This window comes from Leopardus geoffroyi, chromosome A2 (genome assembly GCF_018350155.1).
Source record: "Leopardus geoffroyi isolate Oge1 chromosome A2, O.geoffroyi_Oge1_pat1.0, whole genome shotgun sequence".
Taxonomy (NCBI): Eukaryota; Metazoa; Chordata; class Mammalia; order Carnivora; family Felidae; genus Leopardus; species Leopardus geoffroyi.
The window spans coordinates 119,758,738-119,771,866 of record NC_059331.1 but is presented as its reverse complement, the minus strand read 5'-3'; the positions used below and the strand labels follow the sequence as shown (position 1 = coordinate 119,771,866).

The 13,129-nt window shown below is 42.4% G+C and overlaps 1 protein-coding gene across 2 annotated transcripts in view; it reads right to left on the bottom strand.

The window, feature by feature from the left end:
- The window catches only part of TAX1BP1 (Tax1 binding protein 1), a 97,172-nt gene extending 94,188 nt beyond the window's left edge, over positions 1 to 2,984 (bottom strand). For both annotated transcript variants that reach the window (XM_045495168.1, XM_045495169.1), the window contains exon 1: positions 2,865 to 2,984. The gene's annotated coding sequence lies outside the window, so the exon portion shown is untranslated. The remainder of the gene's footprint in view (positions 1 to 2,864) is intronic.
- Positions 2,985 to 13,129: the final 10,145 nt, after the last annotated feature.

Genomic DNA, 13,129 nt, shown 5'->3' with positions numbered 1-13,129 from the left:
CAGTGGGCACTCAGTTAAGTAGCTAAAATAAATGGGGGGGGGGGGCGGGTAGGGAAGAGGTGGAAGCACTTCAATGTTGTATTTCTTCCTGCTGGAACTTTTTCAAGCCCAAAACAAATCTGTCTTTTGTGGTAGTATTTTTCCAGTGGCTTCTGCTACTTGTTTTATTTTGCTGAACTAGTCCAAAATGTAAGCCTCAGCCAAGCGAACTAGAAAATATACTCTGAATTTTGTTCTGGGTGATATGATTGTGGTAATTGTGGGGTTTTTTTTCCCAAAGTCCTTATCAAGTTAAAGACACTAATTATAAGTGAAATATCCTGATGTCCAGGATTTATTTGCTTTTAAAACTCCCGGGGGAAAAATGTTTTGGAGGAGATAAAACAGGATTAGCAAAATGGTCATTCCTTCCACCGTTTGTTCTCCTTTCGCGTATGTTTGTAAGTAAAGATCAGTAATAAAAACTCCATGTATGACCTGCAATAGAACACCTTATATATAGTGAATGACAAACTCAGCAAAAAAAAAAAAAAGTCTTTAAAATCTTCAGTTAAAAATATATGAACTTTTAAAATTATCTCCAAACTTCAGTCCCATAGGACACACAAATATCTGAAGGAAAAACTGTTTAACATTCTAATAGTTTCCAATTATTCATACTTTAGCTCAAAGATTATCAGCTGGTTTATAGAGCAGAAAAATGTTATCTGAAATCTTTTTGGAAGGCAGAAGCAAAGCCAACAATCTGTTAATTTGCACTCTTACAACCAGCATCCCTATCTCTAGAATTCTTTACAGCTGAGTGCCACTATACTCTGCCCAGGTGTCACTCATACCACTTTTATTTACTCTGTAGATTGTTTTTAAAGGTGGTTTCTAAAAAACTCTATCTTGGGGCACCTGAGTGGTTCAGTCAGTTAAGCGTCCAACTCTTGATGTCGCTCAGGCCCTGATCTCACGATTGGTGAGTTCCAGTCCCGCGACTAGCTCTGCACTGTCAGCACCGCTCTGTGTGCTGTTCTCTCGCTCCTGCGCCCCTCCCCCTGCTCACGCTCTCTCAAAATAAACTTACTTACTTAAAGATTTTATTTTTATTTTTGGGGGGTGGGAGAAGCTGGTTCTGCAGTGAGAGCAGAAAGGCCAATGCGGGGCTGGAACCCACGAACTCTGAGATCATGACCTGAGCTGAAGTCTGATGGCTAACCGACTGAGCCACCCAGATGCCCCTCAAAATAAACTTTATTTAAAGAGAGAGAGAGAGAAAATAAAAAGCTTTGATCTTGGCCCATATAAAGAGAATTTTTATCTTTCTGTAAGGATTTGAGCCAAAATAAACTTTAAAAGCCAGAAGAGCATACAGCCAAAATTTTACTTAGTAATATCCAAAAGCCAAAAAACTAAAATCCAATAAACCTCACATATGTATTCCCCCAAAGTACATGAGCATCGTTAGAATGTTTCATATTTAACATTAAAATGGCTACAGCATTAACTGTAAACAGGTATACAACTCAATGTGATTACAAGAAAAAACAACAGGATGTTGTTTGAAGTTGCAAAAAATAAATTGAAAAGACCTAATAAGTCATTTCTAACGTAATCAATACTTCGAGAAACCAAGTTTAAGAACAAAACAAAGGCCTGGCCTCAGGCCCTTCTCTCTACCTGCATGGGACTTTGAGGGGCAATCGTCCCACTTTTAGATTAACATGTTATTGAATTCATCTCTTTAAATGATTTGGAACGGAGCACGAAAATCGTAATGAGTGCCACAGTTCGCGCTGTTTGTAGAACTTTTACAATGAGTATAATGCAGACTTGAGTAAGATTTCGCGTCTAAATCCTTGTCCTAAGCAACGTTTGAAGCCTTAAAACCTATTATACAGAAAGTCAAATGCCACCGTGTTTTCAAATAAACCTATTATTAAAAAGGGAACTAAATGTATCAACAGTCACAGACAGACACAGACACACACAGACACACACACACACGCACAAAACCCCACCCACACCCAATTCAAACAAAGATTGCCCCAGGCAAGGAGACCGGTCGGGACCAGACCACAACTTGCGAGCCTGCAGGGCGTTGGGTGGAGGAAAGGGAGAGTTGTGAAATCAAGAAAAGTTGCCTAAGCAAAAGACGTGGGGCCCTCTTAAGCCTTTTTTTTTTTTTTTTTTTTTTTTTTGAGATCCCTCGGAACGTTAAGCGTAGGAGCCACCCATAAACAGACGAAAGAAACGTTTACCAGACCTGTAGCCCAGGTGAAGGCTGCGATCCGGCACCAACAGCTAACTCCGCCCCCCGCCCGCAAACGGAGGCGGCGCAGTGAGTCTCCGCCTCTTTCTCCAACGGCGACACAAACCAAAACACCTGGGTTTCACCCCACCCGAGCAAACCCGAGCCTCGGACTCGACCTGTTTTCCCCAGCTCGCCTACGCCGGCAGCACACATACTGCCCTCAGAGCACACCCTAGAATGGGCCTCGGGCAAGACAGGTTCTTCTTCGGGGGTCCCCCGTGTCACTCGCCCCCGCCACAGTGCCCACGTCCCCCAGGGCTCCCCCCAAATCGCGAAGGCCTATCCCGGGGCCTCCCCGCCGTGTGGGGCGGCCACCCGTCGTTTTTCCCAGCCCCACTGCTAACCGAAGTTGCCCACACCCCCGTTACAACCGTAGTCCAGAAGGAAAAGTTTGTCCTGGGGAAGGAAAGCATCGTCATTTGGCTGCATCGTCACCACGGCGATCATTCCCGAGACTGGCCAGGCCCCTAGACTCTTAAGAGCTGAGGAGCGTACCGCGAGCCCCCAAAGAGCTCCAGCTGGGGCCCCAAACAAGTCGCTGGAGCCGGTCGGGGAAGGCACTTACCCTGCCAGGAGCCCCAAGACAGAGGGAGCGTTAGAGAGACGTCCGAGCCGGTGCCGCCATCAGCCGACGAACCTCTTCCGCCACCACTACCTCTCTCCCCCGACCGGCTACACCTCCCCTCAGTGCCAAAAAGCCGGCGGTACGTCACTTCCGGCTGTGGGCCCGCCCCTTCCGCCACCGCCGCGCTTGGTGGGCCGGGCCATTCAGCTGAAACGAGGTCTCTGCAAACGTGACCTTTCACCAGCTCTGCGGGCGGATCCAAAGTCCAGACCGGCCTTTTACCCCGGCTCGGCTACTCCTCCTCTTTCTTCGGCCTCACAGGAATCGCTCGCAGACCTGGTCAAACAGGGTCCGTTTGGATTTGCGTTTTTCATTTAATTATTACTTTGACCGGAAAGTTAGGTAACTTACCAGTTAGGTTGAAAGGGTAGTCCAAAGTTACATGGACTATTACCATGGCATTGCCCGGCTCTTAAAAATCCTGTCTAAATGTATCCGTTTATTTTATAGATGACAAAGTAGGGAAACGAGAGAAGTGAAGGAGCGGACCACAGGGCTCGGACTGCAACCCCTAACTCGAAGGCTCTAGCCCAACTCCTGGTCCAGTCCTGTGCTTGCTTGACTGAGATTTTGTTCATTGGAAGACCTCGGTTCTAGACGCGATACAGTTCCAATGCTCTAGGATTCTATTTCCTTTTGTCCCAGCAGTGGTCTCTTTCTGCCTGCACTTCTATGAGTGGTTACCTGCTTTTATTATCTGTGTTATTTTGCTTTTATTATCTGTGTTATTTTGTGTGTGTGTGTGTGTAAATTTTGTCCTGTGTTTTCTGTTCAATTATATTTTCTAAAATCACTTTTGACTGTGATGTCTCTTACCTTCCTATAGCAGGCATTCAGTTTGAATCCAAACTCCACGGAAGCAAGTGTTTCTGTTCTATTTCATCATATTCCTCTGTTGCTATAAAACCCTTTTAAAATCGTCGATATCTCCAGTAAAGAAAGGATAATTACCTCACATTAAATGCTCTAAATACAGAACATACAGAATCTTGTTATAGTCTTTCATTTTTTTTTCTTCCACATACTTAAGATTACAATACCTTCAGGGGCACCTGGGTGGCTCAGTCCGTTGAGTGTCTGACTTGGGCTCAGGTCATGATCTCAAGGCCCGGCCTCCTGCTCTGTGCCAACAGCTCAGAGCCTGGAGCCTGCTTTGGATTCTGCGTCTCCCTCTCTCTCTACCCCTCCTCCACTTGCACTCTGTCTCTCAAAAATAAACATTAAAAATTAAAAAAAGATTACAATACCTTCAATAATACAGGTTCTCAATGTTTGCTCAATTGCTTCCTATAAAAACCTTTGAACTTGGTTCTGTTGTATATCATACTTGATGGTAGAGTTTCAGAAGAACTTTATAGGTCATTTAGTACCAACCTCCTTATTTTACAGATGATGATATTGGTGGGATAATATCACTGATCACTAGTGTTACTATTAGCAGTCTTCTAGTAGTGGAAATAACTGCATCCCTTAAGAAATGAAAATATAGTAGGGGCGCCTGGGTGGCTCAGTCTGTTGAGCTTCCTACTTAGGCTCAGGTCATGATCTCAAGGTTGGTGGGTTCGAGTCCACATCGGCCTCTGTGCTGACAGCTGGGAGCCTGGAGCCTGCTTCTGATTCCCTGCCTCCGTCTCTCTCTGCCCCTCGCCCACTCAAGCTCTGTCTCTCTTCCTCACTAAAAAATAAACACTAAAGAAAAATTTTGGGGGGCGCCTGGGTGGCTCAGTCAGTTAAGCATCTGACTTCCGCTCAGGTCATGATCTCTTGGTTGGTGCGTTCAAGCTCCACGTCAGGCTCTGTGCTGACAGCTGGATTCTAGAGCCTACTTCAGATTCTGTGTCTCCCCCTCTCTCTGCCCCTCTCATGCTCTCATGCTCTGCCTCTCAATGATAAATAAACATTAAAAAAAATTTTTTTTAAATAAAAAATCTTTTTAAAGAAATGTAAAGATAGTAGTAAATTTTATAAGCACAAATTTTCAGAGGTGTCACTCTTTTTTAACCACATTACTTGTTTATATGTAATAGATTGCTAATTGTCACCAATTTTCAGTTAATGAAATCAGAAAAACAATGTGCTTAAGAAAAGCCATAATTGGAAAGCATTTTTATGCAAGTCTTTTTACTTTATTTTGTTATTTTTGATAATTTCTTGAATTTTTAGACCTTATTTTCCCCATGAAGGTATTTGCTTAGGAACTGTAACTTGCTTTAATCCAGTTAATAATGGCCCCTTGAATTTTTAGACCATGTTTCTCCCAGTAAGCTAAATATATATCCTTTCGGTATTTAATTGAATTGTTAAAAATTAGCCTATTGTAGATATAGCAGTGTACCTCGGCCATAAGAGATATGGATCCACACATGAAGCCTTTGGGCCAGGTGGGTTTCAGAATTCAGAAATTTCTTAGACTTCCGAAAAATGTACTTGCTTTATGTTCCATGACATTGCACAAGGTCTGCAACAGCACATCATAATCAAGTTAACATTTTTTGAGGAAAAATTATGACGACCACACTACAAAGTAGGATAAAGCACACAGTCTTCAATTCAGATCAGGTTTTTCAGATCAAGCTTTGCCACTCTGCTATGATGCCTTCAGGTGAGTTCAGGTCAAGACAGGTTTTGCCACAAAACGTGAAGAGAACATTTTACCTTCAAAACAGTGAATAAGGGATTGTAGACCTGTTCCAAGAATTATTGGAAAGTAAACCCCTTAGGATCTCATAATATTTCTGGAGCAATTATAATTTCACGTAGTTTCTAGATGGTTCTCCTAATCTATCACCTACCATCTGTCCCGTGTTTAGATTGAGCAAATAGCTAAAAGACACCGTTCCTCTGTTAGAAGGATTCATGATAACAAAGGGAAGAAAATAAATGAATCTATGAAAATGTGGGTGACTCTAAAATAGGACAATAAAACAGGTATAAAAGATACTCAGAGATGAAAGAACTCAGTGTAGTCTTGCATGAGCAGTATACTTTTCGTGGAGGAGGTAGACCGCTGGTAAAGCATTTTGATGAAGGCATGGAAGGAAGAAGACCAAGTCAGAATATAAGAGCTTGGGCACAGGAGTCAGGCAGGGAGAAGATCGTTAACAAAAAACAATCGCCATCTGTTTAGTACACAGTGCTGGCCAGCCACTCTGCCGGATATTTCGGTTGCCTCCACTCGTCACAGCAATCCTATACGGTATTACCCCAATATGCAGGGAAATGTAGCTTCGGAAAAGTTAAATAGCTTGCCCATGACCATGAAAAGGGCAAACCAGACTTGCACTCAAATCTGTAACTCTCAAAGTTCATCCATTTTCCCCCTTACCATGCTGTTTCTTTTCCTTTTTCTTTCTTTCTTTCTTTCTTTCTTTCTTTCTTTCTTTCTTTCTTTCTTTCTTTTTATGCTGTTTCTTGATAAATGCTTTTTGGTCATATAGAATGTGAGCTGGGTTATGCCAGATGCTCTGGGAAGACAGAATAAAGCATGGTAAGAAATGGACCTTGAGAAGTAAAGGAGAAAGAAGGCACGATACAAAATACTTAATTTTGAATTAGCAAGACTCTGTTAAACTGAACTAGGCCTTGAAAGGTGAACAGGATCTGAGAAGGCAGACAAAGGGCTTAGTGGAAAGAATAATTAAAAGGGCACAAATTTGACAAATAGGTGGGACAACATGGTTTGAAAATTGGAAAAACTAAGTTCCAATAGACATGTTCTAGAAATATTACGAGTTTTGAAAGCCAGGCAAAATAAATCGTTTTCATCTTTCGGAATGGTGATTTTCCTCAGAGTTTATATTAAAGATTCCCTTTGCTAGAAATGATTCTTTCCTTAAAAATCAATACAACTGTTTGGGGTGCCTGCGTGGCTCAGTCGGTTGAGCATCCGACTTCGGCTCATGTCATGATCCTCACAGCTTGTGAGTTCAAGCCCCGCGTCGAGCTCTGTGATGACAGCTCAGAGCCTGAAGCCTGCTTCAGAGTCTGTGTCTCCCTCTCTCTGCCCCTAACCTGTAATGCCCGATGTTCTAAAACCTCCCACAAAAGACCACCAGAGTCGTGAGTCAAAGCCAAGCGGCAAGGGTCGTTTATTACAGGTTTGAACCTGGACCTCTGCGCACTCGTTGCCGGTGACGCTAAGAGGCCTCGATCAGAGTTGGTATAGGGTTTTTATAGACAGGGACAAACAGAAGCAAGCAAGATTACAGAAGCGAAGGACGCCAGTTAGTTTGTGTACAATTACTATAGTTACTCATTTCATTACATATCAGACTACATTCATTTAGGGAGATTTATAACCCATTCTACTACACGGCGGGTTACATCCAGGAAAGGTCTCACAATGCTCATAGCAATAGCAAACAAAACAGACTTCTCAGCAATTGTATTTCTTGTCAAAGATCCACAATACAGGTCCCTCTGACCCCTGGGTCCACTTGGCCCCCAGGAGGCATGCCAGATGATGACTGAACCTAGTCGGTTAAAGTAAGGCATGGGTTTCTAAGGCCCTCTTGGCCCCCTTCCTGGCACCTCGGACCCAGGCGAACACTTTTCTTCAAAACCACAAATGATTCAGGGAAACAACTAAGAGGTCATGTCCCTGTAACTGTTCCACTTGAGGTGTTGAGAGATAAATGGCCTTTCGTGGAAACAGCAAGCAAAACAGACTTCTCCACAATACAGGAAGAGAGAACTTAGCTTTAAACTGTTTGGATTGCTCTTTTCAAACCCACTCGCATTCTCTGTCTCTCTCAAAACGAAATAAACATTAAAAAAAAATTTTTTTTTAATCAATACATCTGTAAACCTTTGTTTTAAAAACAGGGCTTTTTAAGATAGGATTTGAATAATGGTGGCTTCTGTATAGAGAAAGAGAGGATTCCAACACTGTAAATAGGGTTATCTTCTCTTACTCTGTTAGGAGATGGTCTTGATGTACTTACTCCTTACCCACATTGCCTCTCCTCTGCTACTCTCCCAATTGTTTATAAAAAACTTTGCTCCTTTGGGGTGCATGCCAATGCACTATTACCCTCTCTTCTGTCCTTGTTTCTGTCATCTGCTGATCTCCAAGTCACTCTTCCTCATTCAGTGAAGAATATCACCTCGTGCAGTCTTCCTCTCCGTTTGGTGTCTCCTTGGATGAGATCAAAATTAGAAGGCCAACAGGCTGGGCTTTTAATTTCTTCTTCTTTTTTTGTTTTTTAATTTTGTTTTTACATTTATTTCTTTTTGAGAGGCAGAGAGAGACAGAGCACAAGTGGGGGAGAGGCAGAGAGAGAAGGAGACACAGAATCTGAGGCAGGCTCCAGGCTCTGAGTGGTCAACGCAGAGCCCAACGCGGGGCTCAATCTCACAAACCGCGAGATCATGACCTGAGCCAAAGTAGGATGCTTAACCGACTGAGCCACCCAAGCCACCCAGGCGCCCCTGGGCTTTTAATTTCTTGAACCCCCTCATCTCCAATAACATCCACCCCACTCCAGATACCTATTTCCATGCTCATACCTTGGACCTTGTCCCCACCTGTAACTCCTTAACCTTCAAAATTAAGCATCTTGCTCTTTGACAACAACCTTGAGGGCTTGAACTCAGGACCCTGAGATCAAGACCTGAGCTGCAATCAAGAGTCAGATGCTTAACTGACTGAGCCACCCCAACGTCCCAACCTTTTATTCTTCTAACTTGCTTATTCAAGTATGCCCACTCTCTTTCTCAAACTCATCGAGATCTCTAATCCATTCAGCTTTCTCCTTTTAATACTTCCCTTCTTATCCAACTCCAAGTCCATGGATTCTCATTTTGTTAACATATGTTCAATATCCTATCCAATATATTGATTTTCTATCTTACAAATGAAGTGCAATTTCCCATAACAAATGTGTTTATAGACTCTGGAATCGTCATATGCTTTACCACAAAAGTTATGTCTGAGAGTACTAAGCAAAAACTTTGGTGTTCAAATTGAATGTTTTGGGACCCAGGTATCAACTGATAGATGAATGGATAAGGAAGATGTGACGTATACACACAGTGGAATACTATTCAACCATCGAAAAGGATGAGATCTTGCCACTTGTGACAACATGCATAGACCTAGAGGATATTATGCCAGGTGAAATAAGTCAGAGTAAAAACAAGTAATATATGATGTCAGTATAGAAGGAATCTAAAAAACAATAGTTTGGGGCACTGGGTGGCTCAGTCAGTTGAGCATCCCACTTTGGCTCAGGCCATGATCTCACGATTCGTGAGTTCAAGCCCCACGTCGAGCTTGCTGCTATCAGCTCAGTGCCCACTTTGGATCATATGTCTCCCCCTCTCTCTGCCCCTCCCCTACTTTCTCTCTCTCTCTCTCAAAAATGAATTAATGCTAAAAAAAATAAACAACAACAAAAATGAATAAATGAACAAAAAGAAATACATAAATACAGAGAACCAACTGATGGTTGCCAGAGGGGTTTGGGGTGGGAAGATGAACAAAATGGGTGAAAGGAAGTGGGAGATACAGTTATGGAATGAATAAGTTACCCGGATGAAAGGTATAGCATAGGGAATACAGTCAATGGTAATATAATAGTATTGTATGGTAACAGATAGTAGCTATGCTTGTGAGCATAGTATGATCTATAAGCTTGTTTGTTTGTTTTTTAACGTTTATTTATTTTTGAGACAGAGAGAGACAGAGCATGAATGGGGGGAGGGACAGAGAGAGAGGGAGACACAGAATCAGAAGCAGGCTCCAAGCTCTGAGCCATCAGCCCAGAGCCCGACACAGGGCTCGAACCCACGGACCGCGAGATTGTGACCTGAGCTGAAGTCAGACGCTTAACCGACTGAGCCACCCAGACGCCCCTATAAGCTTGCTAAATCACTATGTTGTACCCCTGAAATTAATGTAACATTGTATGTCAACTTTACTTCAACAAATATGTACACACACACATACATACATAATTTAAAAAAAAAAAAACTTTAAAAATTAAACTACGCACCTAAAACCACCTTAGCAGTCTTTAGGTACAGCATTGTATCCTTTATAGCATTTTCATTCTCAAACTTTCTTGAGAATTATTTTGTAACTGATTATACTTAGAATTTATTTTCTAGAAATATATAGTCTTGGGGCACCTGGGTGGCTCAGTCAATTAAGAGTCCAACTTCGGCTCAGGTCACAATCTCACGGTCATAGGTTTGAGCCCCGTGTCAGGTTCTGTGCTGACAGCTCAGAGCCTGGAGCCTGCTTTGGATTCTGTGTGTCTCTCACCCTCTGTCACACCTCACTCCCACTCTGTCTCTCTCTTCCTCTCAAAATAAATAAAGATTAAAAAAATAAGAAAAAAAAGAAATATAGAGTCTTTAGAGTTTCTATGTAGCCTAAGCAACACTTAAAGATAACTTTATTAAAGTTTCAAATAAAATTATATACGATGTAGAACATACAAATTGTCTTTCAACTAATAAAAGAAAAGCATTTATCATAAAAACATTAAAAATTAACAAGTTAAAGGAATAAAATGAGTGTCTTGGGAACTTTCTTGCACTATAAAGAGAGAAACTATGTAATTCATGATATTAATAAACACAGCCTGGGGAGCCTGGGTGGCTCAGTCAGTGAAGCGTCTGACTCTTGAAATCAGCTCAAGTCATGATCTCGCCATTATGGGATGGAGACCCGCATCCAGCTGTGTGCTGAGCTTGGGGCCCACTTGGGATTCTCTCTCTCTCTCTCTCTCTAACCCTCCTTTGGTCACGTGTGCGCATGCACGCACACAAGCTCTTCCTCTCTCTCTCTCTCTCTCAAAATAAATAAATAAACCTTAAAAAGAAAAGAACAGAAAAGAAAAGAAACAGAGCCTGTAGAGATTTATACTTGAGTAAGACATTTGCCCCACCCAGTTCCTAACAGTGCTCTCTGATCTTACGAAACTGGAGGTCACTAGAAGTAAATATTCTCCTCTCTTCCTTACTGAGAGGAGAATTCTTTGAATTCTTAAGATAGTATGTCAAGAAGATTCTTTCCTCTCAGTGTTTTAAATTACACACCTTTATTTTTTGGGCTCGCTTGCATATCAGTGGTAATGAAAGTTAATAAAGGTACTTTTTTAAAGGTAATCTCGAACCCCTAATGTGGGGCTGGAACTCACGACCCCGAGATCGAATCACATGCTCTACTAACTGAGCCAGCCAGGCGCCCAAACAAAACAAATAAAAGTTATTTTAAGAAAATGTTGGGGTACCTGGGTGGCTCAGTTGGTAAGCTCCCGACTTCAGCTTGGTCATGATCTCAGGGTTCATGGGTTCGAGCCCCGCATCCAGCTCTGCATTGACAGTGTGGATCCTGCTTGGGATTCTTTCTCTCTCTCTCTCTCTCTCTCAAAATAAGTAAATAAACCTTTTTTCAAAAAAGTAGAAGAACAAAATGTTATTAATATAATCTCCTGAACTTTTAAGTTTTAACAAAAGCTGAATCAAAATTTTAGGTTGAAATACGTTTTTACTTCAGATTTCATCTCCTCCTGCCTTCTCAGGAACTCTGTATTTTCTCTCTTATATTCAAGCCCTCTGTCTCCACGAGGTCCTTCCCATTGTCTCTTCTATTTAAATTTTTTTTAATGTTTATTTATTTTTGAGAGAGAGAGAGACAGAGTGTGAGCCAAGAAGGGGCAGAGAGAGAGAAGGAGACAAAGAATCTGAAGCAGGCTCCAGGCTCTAGCTGTCAGCACAGAGCCCATCGCGGGGTCGAACCCGCGAACCGTGAGGTCATGACCTGAGCCGAAGTCTGGCACTTAACCAACTGAGCCACCCAGGCATGCCTCTTCTATTTAATTTTCTAAATATTTCCTGATTCCAGGGGAGCCTGGCTGGCTTGGTCAACGGAGCGTGCAACTCTTAGTCTTGGGATGGTGAGTTCAGGCTCCATGTTGGGTGTAGACATTATTTGAATAAAATCTTAAATGAAATAAAATAAAATCTTAAAAAACAAAATTTCCTCCTTATTTTCCTTCAACTGCTATTGCCTCTTGCCTTCACCTTCACAACCAAACTTCTCACTTTTGAAAAGAATTGTCAATATTCCTCCTCACCATTCCCCACTCTTTCTTACCCCCCTTCATTCTGCATGCTGCCCCCATCACATCAAAACAGGTTGCATTAATACCAGAATGTACAGGGGCGCCTGGGTGGCGCAGTCGGTTAAGTGTCCGACTTCAGCCAGGTCACGATCTCGCGGTCCGGGAGTTCGAGCCCCGCGTCAGGCTCTGGGCTGATGGCTCAGAGCCTGGAGCCTGTTTCCGGTTCTGGTCTCCCTCCCTCTCTGCCCCTCCCCCGTTCATGCTCTGTCTCTCTCTCTCTGTCCCAAAAATAAATAAACGTTGAAAAAAATTAAAAAAAAAAAAAAATACCAGAATGTACATAATGTGCTCTAGACAGGGAAATCTATCTTAATATCCATTCACGTCCCATGGGTGCTAACCTGGTTTCTGACCACATCTCATGATTTGCCAGGAACTCAAGAGATCCATGAAAAGGAATTTAAATTTTATCTGTATTGGAGAATTTGGTCATTCCCCTGATTGATACCCATCCTACTCATAGAACAAAACATTTTTGATGGGCTTAAAATTAGGAGTGGGGGGAAAGAGTTTGTGGTTATTGCCACGTCAATTACCAGTTTGTTGCTTGTCCATTTTACATTCACCCTTTTTGCCTGCTTTGTGAAAGTGCACCTAAGTCCTTTATTTTTTTTTTTTTTTCTTTGCCAGCTGGCTTAATACAAAGCTTTGTCAGTAGAAAGTGCTGGAGAGACATTGCAGTAGACAAGAATTCTGCTTCCTCATTCCTGTCCTGAAATACTTCATGAACATTTTTCTCTACAACCCTAGAGGGCAGATTTCCAGCAAGTTCTACATAGTGAATGTCCAGCAGGTTCCAAAAGGTGGATTTCTGGCTAGTTCCAGAGAGTGAGTTTCCAGCAAGTTCCACTAGCTCAGTAATACAGGTACTTCTTTGTGAAACTTCTTCCTTCAATGACTCATACCCATGCCCTCTCCATGAGATCTCCTGATCTCGGCCCGGAGGTGCTCTTGCTTGGGCATGTGTCTCAGCCATGGGGATAGTGTCTGTTCCTTTTATATTTTTTCTTATGATCCTTTGAGTTCCCTTTACACCTTATTCGCCTGGTTAATTCAATCCCTTGTTAGAGT